Raw genomic sequence first — 17,170 nt, 5'->3', positions numbered from 1 at the left:
TAAAACTCAAAGACCATGCCAAAGGCTCACGTCACAAGTCAGCAGGAAGAACAGAGGGAAATTGGGTGGAAGGGTAGGGAGTACAAGAGGGACCAAACCACTGGCTGATGGGAAGGTGACAGCAGAACCTGAATTTGCCGCAGCCAAAACATCCCTTTACTAACTAGGGCCTTTATTCCCATTTTTTTTGTTGTTGTTTCTTTAATCACTGTCATGATTAACACTTCCTCCTTTCATAATGACTCAAAAAATCTTTTGTAGCAGGCAGATTCAGCCTGTGGTGTGACACTTCTGAATTGCTTGTGCTGCAGCCTTTGCTCTTGCCCTATCCTTTCAGTCAGCTTTGGCTTTCTGGCTTTCACACACCCCAAATAGGCAAGGTGGGGAAGCCATAAGAAAAGTTTGAAGCTGAAGTATTCAAAAAGCTTTCCTTTTTCGTAAAGCATAAGGAAAAACATATCAAAGGGTACTGCTTGGCATGTTTTACTTCATGTTTCAACTTGCTGTTTTGTTCCATTTCTGCTGTAGTTTTAAGAGGTATTTTTACACAGCAGGATAACATGCTGCAGCACAGCTCAGGTGCCTAAATGGTGGCTATATGCCTGAAAATAATTTATTTGCAAACTAAAATGAAAACAGCTACTTTGAAAGATTTCTAAATGCCTCTAAGGAATACCTAAGCAAAATATTAGAAATGAGCTTACAGAGTTCAACATATTTACTTTTGCCTACACAGGTAAACACTCTGCAGTAGTAGATAAGAATCATACCCCCCAGAGGTCACAGGCACTGCTGGGAAGGAAGTGCCCCCAGTCCCACGCACTGAACTGCTGAGATCCATCAGTTGTATCCTCACTCCTGCCCAAGAACACAGCAACTGCCACCCTGCTGCACTCCCCACCCTGCAGCATTATGACACGAACAGAGCAACGGTAGAGATGTCGTTGTGGAGAAAACACAGATGAAGAACATCAGAAATCCACACCATCTCCCACCCTGTGAGGATCAATATTTCTGCATCCTGAGATGAGGGGAGAAGTTGGTCTACTTCAACATCACCTCATTTCAATGCATCACAGTAGAAAAATTATTTAATTGTCTAAAAATCCAAACCTGTCCTTACAACTGTGTGTATAAATACCCAGCATAAAGCCTGCACGTGGACTGTGAGAAGAGTTTTACAGAACTGTAAATTGTAATTGTCTGAATTTATTGGGTATCAATAGATTTTAATCAGCCCTTCGGAGAATCCCCCCATGGCACTCCAAAGCTGAGTACACACCCACCAACCTGTGTTGGCTGCTGAATGTTTTTCAGGCTTTTGCTGTCTTTAATAGGAGGGTCTCAGCAGTTGTGAAGGACTGGTCACAGCTCACCCTCTAGGCAGCACTGCAAAGCAGAGCAAGATATTCCTGGCTTAGAACCTAGAAGGCCTATCTGCAGTTCAGGCAACTATTTTTCTTGGAAATGTTATTCTATAAAAGAGATAGCATCTGTGGATTTAAAAAGGAAATCTTGCAGGTAGAATTTCTGAAGAAAGCTGCAAATGCATTTAGATACTACTATTAATGTCAGAAAACAAGCTGGAAAACTGCAGTCTTATTTATTTCATACTTCACTGTGATTGGACAAACAGCTTTCTAAATCGGGGCATGATTTTACACTCATTGTTTAGACTAGCTAATATACACTTAAACTATCTGCACTAGGATTTTATCCATTGTTTAAAGAGAAAACAACCTTCTTCCTAGTGAAGATAATATTAACTTGGACCCGAGGGCCAGAAGTGCTGATTAATTACATCCCTGTTCTTCAAAACACTGTAGGTACCAGTAAAACAGTGAGAGTTGCTATAATTCTGTATTATTGCTTACTTGGGAAAGCAGATGACCTGTAGTTTGGAAGAGCGCTGTAACTACCTGTGCCTTAAAGTCTATGTACTGGCTAAAAAACCCACACAGTACCTGGGGCAGCTTCTGTCATCTTTCACTTTCAGGAAATAAAAAGAGAGGGACGAAAAGAAGAATGGGAGAACAGTAATAGACAGCCAGAGACCTTAAGCAAAACAGCAGACTAAAACAGGAAACACTTCCTTCCAACATCTGAAGAGAAAGCTGTAAGTTTGCCACAGATTAACCTTAAAGTTGAAAATAGAGGATGACTCTCCACATTTCGGTGAGTTCACATTCAGCCTTCCGACTTCCCTCTCCACCACGTGTGGAGAACAACAGGCATCCCACCAACACCAGGGGATCCCTCAGACACCTCCTGTGGGGCCACTGCCAGAAGCGACATCTCTTCTCAGCTAACAACTCTGCCTGAGCTCCATCCTTCTGGCAGCCCAGAGTGCTTCGCAAGCTGTGGCTCACAGAAGTCATATTTGACCACGTGGTCTTTAATCAAATACTTCAATGTGTTCACAGCAATACCCATTCTATTTACGAACACCACAAAATGTATATAAAGAAATTGAACTCAGCAGATGAGAACAGCTTGTTTGCATCATGCTTGCCGTACAACCTAATAACCACACCAAAAAGCTGTTGCATATAAATAGATTATTAGAACAGACTAAGTTTTAATTAAGTGCCTGTAGAGAAGTTTAAATTACTTTCATTGAATTACACAACTGAAGACTATATGTTGCAGTCTCAAAGATTTCTTTGGGAAATGACCTATCAGTAGTAATTTTACTGCATTTCTACTTCCTGCATTTCAAAATTTCCATGAATATGTAATAAAAATTCTAGACACACCTTTCTGAGAATAGCAAAGTCCAGCCACTGAACTTCTCGCTTCAGACACCACGGAGCACTGGGACCGAGCTGCATAGCTGGGAGCAGGAAAAACAACTACACCTCACTAGCTGTGTGCTGGCAGAAATAACAGTTGTTCAACTGTAAAAAGCTAACTGGAACAATTACAGAAGTTCACCTAGTTCCTGCAACAGTTTCTTAAAAACAGAAGTGAGAAAACTAGAAAAGAGAGTTACAACTAAGTGATAAGTTACTTTTGTACATACTACACAAGATGCACTCAGACAGCCACCCCAGCAACCTCATAACAGACCCCTAACCCAAGGCCAGCAGCAAGCTGTCACGTTGCACTGGTTCCCAGGGTTTCTTTCGGTGCCCTATGGAAGCTCCACAGTCCCATGTAGCCCACCGTCAGGAACATATTCCCATCCCAAAATCTCAGGGAGCCAGTTCTGCAGTTTAGCTGCCTTTGTTTGTTTTTGTAACCATGTTTCTTTCACTTGAAAAACTTTCACATAACAGAACTCCACTTATTTTCAACATATTCCTTCAGTTTTCCCCACATTTCAAGATGTTTCAGGAGGATATCCAGCCTCAAATGTTTGTCTCTCAGTGCGTTTGTACTCAGAACAGGTTCCTCCTCTTCAACACTGCTAAGATCTCACTCTGCTACTGGTTAATGGGAAACCACTGACAACTTACTGATGCACCTTTTGTATTTCTATCTACAGGTTTTGCTTTTTTGCAGAATAGTTGCTCCCATTTGGCCTTATGAACTTACATAGAGTAATTCGCATCTCTTTTTCCTTATTGATTTGTCTGCAAATCAAAAACACCTTATGGGATTATTTATTTCAGCTGGGCACAGCTACATCCAGGGGCAGTACTGATCATGGAATAGCTCATGTATAAATGCATCAGACTGTTTCTTTTTAAAGGAAAAGAAAAGTTGAGGCTTGGTTATTTTATTTAGCACTTTTTCCCTCTCTCACTGCACAAAGTTAAGGCAGTTCCACCACACCTGGCATGCACAGAAGATATTAGGTAGAATTACCATCCCCAAGTGGCTGCTAACAGTACTCAAGAGCTGCAGACTCTCAAGATTGTGCCTACAGAGTCCTAAGGCTGCGTACAGCGTTCGCAGAACCCAGCAGTGACAACAGCTGTGTTAACAGCGCTGCTGTGCCATGTGTTCACATCTCCCACGTTTAGTCAGAACTCAAAGCAAGAACTCACTGTGAGGTTCTAATTCACCCACTGCTTCAAAGCATCAGTCAAATTATCAGATACCCAGAACATGAAATTTCAAGCTTGATTCTTCAAGTCTCTGGATTTATACATGTCAAGCACAATCTCCTTTAGGTGTTTTCTAAGAAAGGCACACGTCACATCTCGCACAGTAAGGCGTCTTCCTGTCCCAGTTTGAGGAACAGCAGCCCCTAAACCTAGGGAATACATTATTTGCTCCACAGACTGAGACCTTATTTCTGAAGTGCACCAGTGCCCATCTGCAAGCGAGTTGAGCTGAGCACTGGAAAGCTAGAACACAGGCATAGAAAGCCTCGCTTTGCAGAATGGCAGTAGTCAGCTTTTCTTCACAACGCTATAGGAAGGCAGCAACTGACTCTTCATTACTGTGAGTCCTGTTGCCTTCCAGAGAAGGGAAGAGCAACTCCCTTCAACTTTCTGACTGTAAATCATTTAACAACTTCCCAGTTCGTTTCTGTGTTAACAGAGTAGCACGAGTGCACCTAATGTAGCTTCTCATCCACATATTTTTTCTGCCATGTGTTGAAATAGAAAAATCTTTTTAAATAGAAGTTTGTTCATAGTTCATTCAGATAAAGAACTAGCATGAGAACTTATAAAGGAAATGGAGATCTAGGGGGAGGAAGGGGAGGAAGAGAGTTGGTTTGTTTCAGTTGCAGGAAAAGATCAAAACAAAGATGTTCAGGTTGAAAAGAGAACATAAAAGATGACCCCAAATTGGAATTTCCACTCCCTAAATGCTGCACATCCTCAAGGCCCCTGCTTAGTCTTCATCTCTCAGGCCTGAAGTTTTCAAAGTTATTCTAAACCTCGATCCTTAGAGAGGTTTTCAGAGTTTCTTTTTACCCTCTAAAAGAGAGGCTATTTTGTTTCCCCTCAGTTACAGATCCTCACAATGCAGCTACAGAGTTTTCCAACACAGTGCAACTGAGACAACTCAAAAACAGATCTGAAGAAACAGACATACACCAGAGTGCAGGAGTGTTATCATCCAGGCACTTCTCCACACACACTTCAGAAAGATTTTGCATTAAAGCTCCTTTGTAGTCAGATAAGGCAGACAAATATGCAAATCACTTTCCTCCAGGAATTTAATTATCAGTGGAAAATAACTAGCAGTTAATAATGAACAATATTAGGAAAACTCCCTCCCCCCATTTCAGACATCTACAGTGATAGAAACAAAGGATATCCTTTCTCTAAAAAACCTTTTCCTGCAGAGTCCCTTTTTCTTTAAGGCTATATGTCTGTTTTGGCAGAGGATGGATAAGATGAACGCGTCTCCTCAGTGAACTGAATGCCTCTTCTATCAAAAGATGTAATTATTCCTTTCAAAGCAGAAAACATATAAGCTTGCATCACTTTGCACATGTTTTTCCTCCACTGAGCAAGAGTAAATATAAAAGAGCCTAATTCCTGGCATTAAAGGAGGAAGTGCTACAAGTAAGTACTGACTTTTAAAGTTCAGAAGCACTGCTCCAACAGATTTTCCAGATTTCTCCCTTCCCCTTCCCCCCCCCACTCTGAGTAGGAGAGAATTTCTCAGGGACCACAAAACCAAAGCTGACTGTAGACACTAAGAAGCAGCCAACACCTGTTGTGGATAGGCTGAAAGACAAGAGCAATCCTATTCCAAATAAGTCTGGGACAAGTTTCACCACTGCTATAAGATGATGCAACTTCATTAAATCAAGAAGTTATGTGCACTTAAACTGGCAGTGACCCCTTACCTTACAAAACAGTTTATTGTTCTCTCCACAACAGGTAAAGACTCTTAGTGAAGAGAGTGATACATTTTTACTGTTGAATCAGTTTCACCTTACATAAACTGCCTTATGTTTAGACTTGGTTTCCATTTGAAGGAGGATATTTTCAGAGACCTTAACAGCAAATTAGATTATTCTCTCCTCCTCCCCCCCCTCCGACATCTTTTGGCAGAGGGATGTTAGATCTCTCCAACAGCCACCACTACAAAGAAGTGGTAAACTTGGAGTTTACCAAATTAAACTTAATTTCTTATTACTCAAGAGGCAGGAGTTCCTCTGTAGCAATTATGGGGAAGTTGCATCCCTTTGGGCAGCATAAGTGAAATAACAGGAAAAGAGGTTCTTCGCTATTCCTGAGTTGGAGAGGAGAAGAGTTCACTTTGTTCAGGATATTCATCTTCCCTTGCCTTCTCACCTGATTTCAACTCTGAATCCAACTCTCACCAACACAGTGGTGTGCTGGCAGAAAAAGCAGCAGCTTCCTATTCCCCCCCCCCTCTGCAGAGCAGTGACTTTGAAGCTGCCACTTTCAAACATACCCACAATTACGTGTTGGCAGAAATCGGTCCTGAAAGATGGAAAAATGCACACAGTCTGGTGGAAAGACATTTACTTCTACTAAGTCCTTCCCTGGCCTAAAATCTGAAGATACAAAAATAGCAATGTGCTTGAAATACACATTTCTTCCATGCAGGTGGGAGCTCTTCCAGAAACCAGTGCCAATTGATGGAGATTCAGAAAGTTTTAATTGCCTGGCATTACCTTAATTATCCTCCATTAAGACTGAAGGGATGCATGTGATGACCAACACATGGCATCAAACTATCCTAGAAAGCAAAGCCAGCATCTACAAGAAATGGACCTCTCCAAAGAGAGGAAATAGGCAAAAGTGGTTTTGTTTGTTTGTTTTTTTAGCAGCTAGTAAAAGGTTAGAAACAAACACTGAAGTTAAACAGAAGTTGTGGCTTATCTGGACCACCTTTATATCCATTCTCCTAAAGGTATTACACACCGTAGTCTTTGGAGCACATCTAGTTTGCTTCTTCCTATCTCCGCAGCAAAGGAAGCTGACCAAAGACTTCACCCCACCAGCTCCATTTACCACTGCAATGAAGTGTAAGCACAGGGGACTTCATATCCCTTCAGTAGTTATGTCAGAGGCCAACTACACTGCACTCTATTACACAGAAGAATGCAAGTACACTCACTGCACATAAACAAATTCAGACTTTGATACTTTCAGTTGCATAAAATCTTTAGAGTGTAGAAAACCCCTATCCAGTCAGGGACTCACTTGGACGAGTTTCTGCTCAAATCTTTAAGTCAGGCAGCACTACATAGATTTTCCTGCGTATTCTAACCACATTTCCTCTTGTACTTTCTTTTGAAATTCTCAAGGCAGTCAGATAAACAATTCAAACTTCTGCAAAGAACTCAGACATTGTATGCACAAACAATGTATGTCTCAGATTTTTGATTTATACCTCATTTTCCTCAGCACCTACATTGGTTTACTTTGTAATTTCATGTCTGTCCCTGTCACAGCACATAGTTTGCCCAGTCCTCCCTTCCCTGCTCCAAAAAGAAAGAAAAAAATACAAAAGAGGAGGGAGAATCACAAAAGCAACTAATCTATAAACTGTAAGTTATAATCTTATGACTTTGGTCAGAGCATAGCAATATAAGTTTTAATGTTTTCCTCTTGTTTGGCAGAAGAATAAAAACAATAAAAGCAATAAAACAAGATTATTTGGGAATCTCCCTGAAAAATTAAAAACAATCAAACCTTTGTCAGAGTAGCCTTAATTTTGGAGGTAGATGAAAAAATAGGCAAAGTTAGCTTAGGAAAGCATTTTCTTGGTTTGTTTTTTAATAAAAATACAACGCAGTGAGGATCTTACATAGCTTGGTCATATCCTTTTCCTTACTTTTGTCTTCAGTTGCAAATCTCCTGTGGTATGAGTCACATCTCTCTGAAAGCATGCATACAGTAGTCAGCACAATCCCCCGCCCCTATTAACGCACCAGAAAGAAAAACTCTTTCTCAACTTTTTTTTGTTACTAGAGCTACCTTAAAAAGGAGGGTCAAGGGTCAGCAGAAATGACCCAGAGCCTGTTAAAAGTCAGTAACAGTTTGAAATAAATGTAATTATGAGATGTGGAAAGAATATCTTCCTGGAATGCTGATGTTCTAAATCCAGAGTCTCAAAAATAAGAGGGCTGAGCTGGCAAATGGCAGCCCTGCTGCAACCGAAATGCACTATCTGGCTATATTTAAAGACAATACCTCAACAGTTAAGTATTGGAACATTTTAAGTGAGATAAATAAGCATAAGACACAGGCAAATATCCTCGGTTATTTAATCATCCTGAAAGCAGTGTGGAAGTGTGAGGGGGAGTTCAAAGGTCAAACTCTTCTTTCAGCTGCTTGCAAAGAAAAGAAAGCTTAGCCCATTTTACCTTAGGGAAGGGAAGGGGGGCCGGGGCCGTTCTTTCCATATGCCAGTACTAGTTACACATTTCATAACACAGGAAAGAGGGAGTGTATTTACATATACAGTGCATGGAATCTTTTACTAGGACAATGAATTCCATATCAAGATTCAGGTTGAAAGAGTTGGGACAAAAGAGTCCCAAAGAACAAAGGGAAGTTAAAATTTACTTAGCATTTCCCCAGAGCTCCTTAGCCACAGAGGGAAAAAAAAATCTGAGAGTTTGTAATTAAGAGCTTATTGTAATCACCATTTTGAAAGTCAAGTGAAACTCACAGTTCCCGTTCATTTAAAATGTGATACTGATCTATCGCCACAGCACTAAGTGGAAGCTCAGCAGTGAGGGGAAGATACTTTCTGAAGGTTAGAAGTACTCAAAAGGAATTTTTAAATGTGATCTCATGAAAGGGGAAACCAAAATGAAGTAACCTTTTGTAAGACAGCCTGACAAAGGTGCTAAGGTTTATTAGCTTCCTCTTCCTAGCCCCCACCCTACATCTCGTCCCCCCCCAGCTGCTACCTAAACAAAGAAAGACATATTCCCTTAAAATGAAAGGAAAAAAAAAAACACCTCTAATCCAAAGCCTGGAAGCCATTCTGTAAAGACTACTTAATGTGAAACTTTGTTTACAAGATACAAATATAGCCCTCTCACCACAGTCAAAACCAGAAAACATCCACTTATTTAAAGAAATACTTTTTCTATTTTGATCAGCGAGAATGTAGGTACTCATTTTAAATTTAAATTCGCCTCAGTAGTGCCATATGAATGCTTCAAATTCATGTATGATATGCACTGTTTGAGAATGTTTAAACAAAGGAAGTAGGAAAAGCCTCAAAATACACAGTAAAACTTAATGACTTCAATTTAAAAATACATACTGATTGCAGCACGGTAGAATTATTCTCTTCTGCTCACAGCCAGCCTTCAGAAAGGGTGAGTGCAGGCAGTGGAGTAATTTGTCCCACTGGAAATTCTGTATAAAACATCTACCTAAAATAAACAAGGCTTCGCAGCAAGAATCGTCAACTGCCATTAAGGACACACCTTAAAGTTCTTACCACACAGTAACTAAACAAGTACAAACTAGTGGTGACTGTTCGCTACTTTTGTCTGAAAAGTTAATGAGATCAATTCACCCCTCAGTATCAGATCTTAAGATAGTTTTCCTAAAAAGGCAAGAGACAAACAACCCCCAAAGACGAATAGCCAGCACTCGGGTGCCTGATGTGTTATCAGAACGCCCGAGGTTCTTGTAAATACGCATATAAATATTAACATTTAAACCTGACACCACCTAATACTAGAAGGTAAAACGCTGAGCCTCTGAGAACGCTGCTGCTCGGGTAGTGGAAGGCAGCTGTTGTTCCCCTGCCTTTTCTTTTGTTGCGCTTAATCTCATGTCAAGTCATTCAACCAACTCCAAAGCGATGAAGACATAATTGAACAACCTTAACTAAGAGCTGATCTACTGTTCTTAAATAGCTCCAGATATCGTTTAACGATTCGAGAAGACCCACATATTTTAAAGGAACCTACAGAATTTAAATCAGCAACTCTGGTGCATGCAGAAGAGTTGCTTGGCTGCGGGCCAAGCCAATCAATAATCACTGTAATAACCACGTTTCTAAAGTTATTCTCTTTTCATATTCATCACTCCAAAAACTTCAAGGCAGAATTTCCAAACTCAGTGTTGATCTTGAGCACGAGCTGTTCAGATGTAAAACCCAGACACTTCGCACAGAATTACAGTACTGCTCTTTTTTTTTTTTCTTTAAACACCACAGAAAGGTTAGTGATCACAAAGGCACATTCTTGCCACAGATCTTAAAATATTGACTCTGTTACAGAAGTAGTTAAAGGGGAAGAAAAAACACCTCCTCCACCCTTCCCCTCTGCCCTCCCCCTGCCAAAGAATGCAGTTTATCCTACTTATTTAAAACCGTCCTTCTGCATTATCCAAGGAAACGCTTAAACCTTAGTGTGGACATCACAAATTAAAGTCTTAGCCGTATTCCCAAACCTACAGTAAATAAGAGCTCCTAAGAGCAATAAAACATGGCGTTTAAGCATTTGCAAGCCATTGTCATAGCACCGAGCTCCGATACCTTTGCAGACACAAAACCAGCCCCCCCAGCACGAGCATGGAAGCACTGGTCAGCAAGTCAATGCCTGCTATTCAACTTGTAGTCAGGCGTTTGAGTTCTGTGTCTTCCAGATCATATCACTGCTGCATTTCAGGGCCTAATAAAATGTGAAGAATGATATGTTCTCTTTCTAACCGCATCTGAAACTGCGTTATTTCCCTCTCCTCTTTTTTCACGCATTCTTACAAAAACTTCCTTTTTCACATACTTCTATAAGAAAACATCTCACTGCACCTCCTTCGGTTCCTATTTCTATTTTCAATTTTCACTGCGTGCTTCTGCTGCTGCCTCCCCCTCAAACCCACCGCTGGAAACTGGGGTAGTTTTAAAGCTCTCAAGGTCATTCCAGAAACAACACAGAAAAATGTTGTTGTCCTAAAAAAAAAAAAAAAAAAAAAAAAAAAAGAAAGAAAGAAAGAAAAAAAAAACCTTTAAGCACACAAAAACCCCCAGACTAAACCCTTTTCAAATCCAAACGCCTTTCATCAGCGGATCAATAACACAGCATAAAGATTTTTGTTCGCCACCACTTCAAAACTATTACACTCCAATTCAGATACTTACAGGAGTCACAGCACGTTTGGGGGCGGCTCATTAGAGCGCAGGGCTCACCCTGCTGCAGGTTTCTGTGCGGGGAACAAACAAAAACCCCACACCCAGAACAGAATGTCCGGTGGGTATCACGGAACAGAGTGAAATTCAACCCGCAGATATCCCAGAATTTTATTGTCCTCGCTCGGCAACGTCTTTTGTTGGTCCAGAAGTCAGTTGGAGCTTATTTATTTCTACCCTAAACTCACGATTCCCCTCGGAGATCGGTAAATAAGAGGAGAAACGCGATGCCAAGACGCGGCCGCGGCTCAGCCTTCAGAGGAGGGAGGCAAACAACACAAAAAAAAGCTGGCAGAACGGATCGATAAACTTTTCCTTCCCTCCCCCCCTCCCCCCCGCCCCACGAGCCACTTACTACACAGCCTCCTTCCAGGCACATCTCGGCTCACAAAGGAGCTCAGCTCCTCCCGCGCCCCGCAGCCTCGCTACGGGCTTACGGGGGGGAACACCTGCACGGGGGGCCGGGAGGAGCGGGGCTGCTGCCGGGTGAGCGGCTCGTTACCTGCTGCTGCTCCGCCAAGGGAGGGGCGAGGCCGCTCACCTGCCCCCCGCCCTTCCTCCTCTTCCTCCTCCACCTCCTCCTCCTCAGCCCCCCCGGGGCCGGGACAGCGCTGCCGCTGGGCGCCCGCAGCCTCACACGCGTGGGCCCCGTCAGCCACACGGCTCTCAGGTGCCGCCGCGTGAGGGGAAAGAGGAGGAAAAGGGGGGGTTGGGGAGGGGGGGGGGGGGGGGCCGGGGCCCCGCTGGAAGCCGACCCTCAGACCTCCCTCACCTGTGCCTGAGCCGCCTCCCCGGCCGGCATCCTGAGGTGGGGCAGGAGGGAGGAGGGAAGCGAGGGCGGCCGCCCGCGGTGCCGCCGGAGCCCGGACTCGGCGACGCTGGCGCTCGGGGCACTGTTTGTAAACCGCTCCCGCCGCAGCTGTTGCTCGGGCAGCCCCCGCGGAACGCCCCGCCCCCCCCGCCGCCGCCGCCGCCGCCAGCCCCGCCCCGCGCCTCGCTCCGGAACGCCCCCTGCCGGCGGGGCGGGCTGCAGCTCGGGGCCGTTGGGCCGGGGCCGTGCGGTGCGGCGCGGGCACGGCGGCCTTTGTATGGCGGAGATGGCGGCGTGCCGCGAGGACGGGCGGAATGCGGGCCCGGGAGGAGCCGCCGCCGCTTTGCACGTGTAAATCCGGCCGTAGGCCGCGGGAGCCTCATCCTGTGCTCGTTGTGGGTCTTCCAGAGGCAAAGCGGGCTGAGGAGCCCAAAGAGCCGCTCAGTGCTGCGCAGCACTACGCTTGGTGATAAATAAATATCACGGCAGTAAACCAAATAAATGTCACGGCAGTAAACTACAGCATCGTACGTACATGTATGCAGCGCATGGAGGGCGCTCCGTGCCATGAGGGGAAAAGGAGCAAATGGCGGCGTGCCGCTGCTGCGCTGGATGGGACGGCTGGGAAAAGTGCCCTGAACAGAGCAAACGCGGCCCGGCGGCTCTGTGCTCTGTGCTGCTGCTGACGGACACGAGCACTCGGCTCCTCGGGCTGGCGCTGTTACTTCTGTAAGGGTGCGGATGCTAAACTGGGCCTAAGTGAACCTGGCGAAGAATTATAACAATTTTTTTGCTATTCCAGTTGAAAACGAGGAGCTTTGCTGACTTAAATCCACAATGCTGTTGGCAAAGTGCTTAATCTCTGCTAGCCCTGAGGTTAGCACCTTCCTCAATGGGATGTGCGAGAGGCGAGGTTTCCGTGTGTCTGCTTTTCCCCCAAAGGCACACCAAGACCTGTTCAAGTTGGTTTAGTTCATGTTAGTGAGTTCACACGGGTATCAAACCCAGCATGCCCCGATGCAGGACACTTCTCAAAGAAATACAGCCAAAAGTAGGTGGATTTTTACTTTTTTACCTTTCCCCTCCCCCCCCAAACTTCTCCCAACCTAAAATGAACAACACTACTCTGGTTGAAATTGAGGTCACTCGTATGTCATACAAAGATTAATCAAAGAACTTTCCGAATGTGGCAATATTCTCACCGCACTATTCTGGAAGATGAAATATCTTTATTGGTAAATTTGAATCTTGCATCACAGCAACTTGAAATGGAATTCTTTTAATGAAAAGAAGACCACAACATATAAGGCCAAACTTTTAGAATTTCTCTGTCTGTGACCTTCAATTAGTCATACAGGGAGATGATGTGCCCTTATACTAGTTTCCTGACGGTTAAAAAATGCCTCTGTGAATCTGCTGTGCAAACTGAGACCTGGGGTTTGCCTTAGTCTGCTTCTGTACAGGTTTGAGGCGTTAGGTTTTGGCCCTCCCACTGGTTGATACAGGAGTGTATCAACCAGTGTTGTAGTGGCTGTTGCACAATGAGCATTTTTAGTTGATCTTTTTAGGTGTGATTTTTGCAGAATGATGGGTCTGAACAAGATGTCTGTGCACACATGCAAAATATTACACTTTATTGCAAGAGCTTCACATTTCTTTCTAAGTTGCTGCACATTAATGTGTACTATGTAACCAAACCTGATTCCACAAACACTCCCAGGGCGAAGCACAAGAGCAGCAACTTCAGTGGGACTTGCATGTGTGTTTCAGTATCGATTATTTTCCACTGGCAGCAAGGCAGAAAGAACAAAGCTGAATTTCAGTGAAGGTGGGTGTGAGTTACTAGTTTTGCTATACTTGGTGTTCTGAGTCATGTGACTCCTTAAAAGTCATGACTGCTAAAAGTGCAGATTTTATCATTTAAAAGTCCTTATATCGAAGACTTGAAACAAGTTCAGTGCCCAAAACCTTTAAATAAACAAACAAACTCTTCTGCCTTTCCTTTTAACCTCCAACTCTGCCTCCTGCAAAGCTCTCTGAATCACGTTTTACAATATTTGTTGTTCTCATGACATGCTAACACTCATTACTTTTCCCCCCTTTCATTTTTCACTCCTTTTTGAAATAGTCTGCTCGTCCAGGTGAAGCATGCTGACCTCCTTAAAGCCACGGGGTGGTTTTAAGGACTTCCACTGGAGCCAGGACTCTGGGTGACTATAAACATGGTTGAACAGAGAACACAGAAGCCGTGTGGTTTTTATCCACTCAGATATGATACCACCATGGAAAACATAAGAAGGTAAAAGAATTGTTTCAGGAAAAAAATGAGAGGCTAAGCATATCTTAAACTTTTTTTTTTTTTTTTCCCTCAAAATGCATCATATAACATCACATCACGTGACTGAACTGAAAACATTCAATTTATTTTTACAGATTAGCCACAATGATTTATGCTCATGGCACTGAAGATGTTTGATATGAGGCAAGGGCCAACTTGTAAAAATAAATCTTATATTTTCTCCCCGAGTTTGTGTTGTGCTGGGGACATTTGCTGCTTTTCTGGAGAATCTTCAGTACTTGGTATATTATGTATGGTGTAAAAAATTTGACAGCAAACACACAGGAAAGGCTGACAGACCTGTGTTTACTGTATTGCACTGTATGTTACTACACAGTCTGCAATATTAAACTCAACTCCAAACTAGACTTTGGAACCAGGCAGCAAGCCCAAAATTGTGATAATCTCCTCCGTAACAGCAGAAAAAAATAAAATAACATTGCTGAAAGTTGAAATGTTTAGTTTCAGTCCCAAAACTCCTAATGTACTTAAATTTGCATTTATGTTCTTTTGAATTACATTATGTAAATTTACATTCTTTAAAAAAAATTGTGCTAAAAGTCTTGTAAACTGGTTCAAGCCCTGCTCTACTGCACATGAGAAAACACTGGCTGTCAGAGAGAATGAAAACAGAGCTGACCAAGCAACAGGAAGCCTTTACCTAAAATTAAGTCTTTCGAGAGTTACCATGGGTGTTTGTTTAAAATAACTGATCTGAACAGCAAAATATCCAGGCAATACCTGGGAGCAGGAGATCAGCCAAGCTTCATTCTTTAGCACAGGGACTCTCTCATTTTAGAATCACACGTAAGCAGCTATTTAATAGGGACTGCAGTGTGGTTAGGGCACAAACGGGATTTGGGGATCTGGGCTCTGTCCCAGTGTGGCCACAGACGTTCTGTGTGATCTTGGGCAAGTTGTCTCACAAGGCACACAAAAGCAGGCAGGTTTAAAAAAAAAAAAAAAAAAAAAAAAAAAAAAAAAAGAAAGAAAAAAGCCCTGCTCGAGCAATCAAGCCATTATATGAAACTCTCCATATGCTGGCATGAATGCATAAATAAAGTAAATATGCAGTGTTTTTGCTTTTAAGGAGATAAGCTCAAAACCATGCTCAGAGAGTAACTTAATGGCTCAAAGCTAGAGAACAAATTTCAGAAGTGTTTTGTGAGATGATTTTTCCATGAGTTTGAATACAAAATTCTACAGTATTCATTTATGCACCACGATTTTTATTTGTAAAATCGGGATCATTTTACTTCTTTGCTTACAAAACTATTCATAAATTGTTTGTGAGATATTCAGCTGAGAGTAGAAAAGAGGCAGACTGATGAGAAAGCTTTATCAGTGTTCTGTGGCTTGTTTTTGAATTTCCCCTTCACACAAATTACGTCTTTCAGCATTATTTCAGCAACGACTAAAAGAAAATCCAATCGTGTCAGATGATTCTCATGTTTTTGCCTCTGCAGAAGCGCACACAGTGGTGTGTTTACAGGAAACGCCTGCTGCAGGGGCAGTTTGGTAGTTAGGCACGGTCTCAGATTTGACTAACATGCTCACATGATTAGGTTTACTAAATGAAGACACAGATGAGACAGTGATGAGAAAGCTGCAAGCAATCAGGTTCTTGCAACATCAGATAATCCATGGAGCGACTGTGCTGCAGCCATGCACAAGGCTCCCTCCCCCCCAAGAATGTGCCCTGCTCTTGCATTAGCAGCTATCTCCTCGGTGCAGATTCAGTTACCAGCCTCCCTCTGTCAGCAGCAGCAGCTTGGGGGGTTGTGGTTTTGTTCTCCCCCACCCCCCTGTGCATTTTAGGCCAAAGTACTGCATTCTTTAAAAATGCATTTGTATTCCTAAGGTTTTTTCACACAACTAAAATCTGTAGGTCCAGTTAACTTTACCAGCAGTAAATTTAACATAGAACTGTTTATTTTTATAATGAGAAAGAAGCTGCAGATTTTTTTCTTCCAGTATTTTATACATCCTGTCTGTATAAACACATAGACTCAAGTCCTGTGGGGCACGCTGGCAGTACAGCTATTAAAGATTTTCTATTTGACCTTGATTTTGTTTTCACTGAGTATGAACTTTAACAGACTTGAAGCATGACACGCCGTTTCTTTTCATTTATCACAAGCACATGTAGTGTAGGAGAAGACGTAAACAGAAGCTTGTTCAATAGCACGTAGATTTCTCAGCAAAAATGCATCACTTTCTCCCAGCTCATTTTGCTCAAGGTACACTTTTATTCCTGTACCTGGTTCTGCAAATTTCCGTTTTCAAAATGAGGGCACGCTGTGATGTGAATGTTCTCTTTTCTTATAACTAATGGGTAAAAGGTCTTCGGGAACTTACTGTCATTTTATTTAAGTGCACGTGAGTTGGTTGATAACATACATAACATTAGCAATGAGAGCAGCAAAGCACTACTGTGGTCACTAAAGGAGAATGAAGATTTGCATGGAGAAGTCACGTCTTTCATTGGAGTGATGCAGCTGGAAGAGAGGAGGGCTAGTGCACAGCAGCTCTTCCCTCAGGACTGAAAACAGAAGCAAACTCCAAGCGTGCACAGACTGCACTGTGCAGGCAATGAAAAGAAACACACAGGTGAAATATAAGCTATGGAAACAAAAAAAAAAAGATGAATAAACTGAAGATCCTGGACTCATACTTTCCGCCCCAAATGTGCTCTGTTACCAGGAGCAGAGGCCCTAAATTTTTCTTGTAACTTTTTAGATTGTCCTCTCTGCTATCACCTGGCCTTTACTCTGAATATCAAGGGTCAGATCTAGAGATCTGTTATTCCACTCTCTTCCTTGATTAGTTTGGGCTTCCGGTTTTCTCACTCTCAGTTTATAAACTACTTCTTTCCACTTCTTAGGCTATGGCAAAAATAAGAACGCAGCCACTCATGCTATTTAGCAATTGACACTATTTGTCAAATAGTGAGAAATTTTTCCCATTAAAAGCCCAGC

At 42.8% G+C, this 17,170-nt stretch overlaps 1 protein-coding gene and 1 long non-coding RNA gene across 7 annotated transcripts in view; one reads left to right on the top strand and one right to left on the bottom strand.

The window, feature by feature from the left end:
• ZNF217 (zinc finger protein 217) overlaps positions 1 to 11,951 on the bottom strand; it is a 27,139-nt gene extending 15,188 nt beyond the window's left edge. Inside the window, exon 1 of one of the 5 annotated variants that reach the window (XM_085241762.1) lies at positions 11,816 to 11,951. The gene's annotated coding sequence lies outside the window, so the exon portion shown is untranslated. The other 4 variants (XM_085241765.1, XM_085241763.1, XM_085241764.1 and 1 more) reach the window with 4 other exon arrangements.
• LOC104914069 (uncharacterized) lies at positions 11,625 to 17,170 on the top strand. 2 transcript variants are annotated; one of them, XR_014887778.1, is made up of 4 exons: positions 11,625 to 11,713; positions 13,575 to 13,682; positions 13,983 to 14,153; positions 14,288 to 17,170. It is a non-coding gene; the product is annotated as an uncharacterized LOC104914069 (long non-coding RNA). The 2 variants fall into 2 exon arrangements; XR_004161836.2 differs by lacking the exon at positions 11,625 to 11,713 and having other exon boundaries at positions 12,128 to 13,682.

This window comes from Meleagris gallopavo, chromosome 22, assembly GCF_905368555.1.
Source record: "Meleagris gallopavo chromosome 22, MGAL_WU_HG_1.1, whole genome shotgun sequence".
NCBI classification, from domain to species: domain Eukaryota; kingdom Metazoa; phylum Chordata; class Aves; order Galliformes; family Phasianidae; genus Meleagris; species Meleagris gallopavo.
The sequence above is the reverse complement of the archived record's forward strand: the minus strand, read 5'-3'. Positions and strand labels throughout refer to the sequence as shown.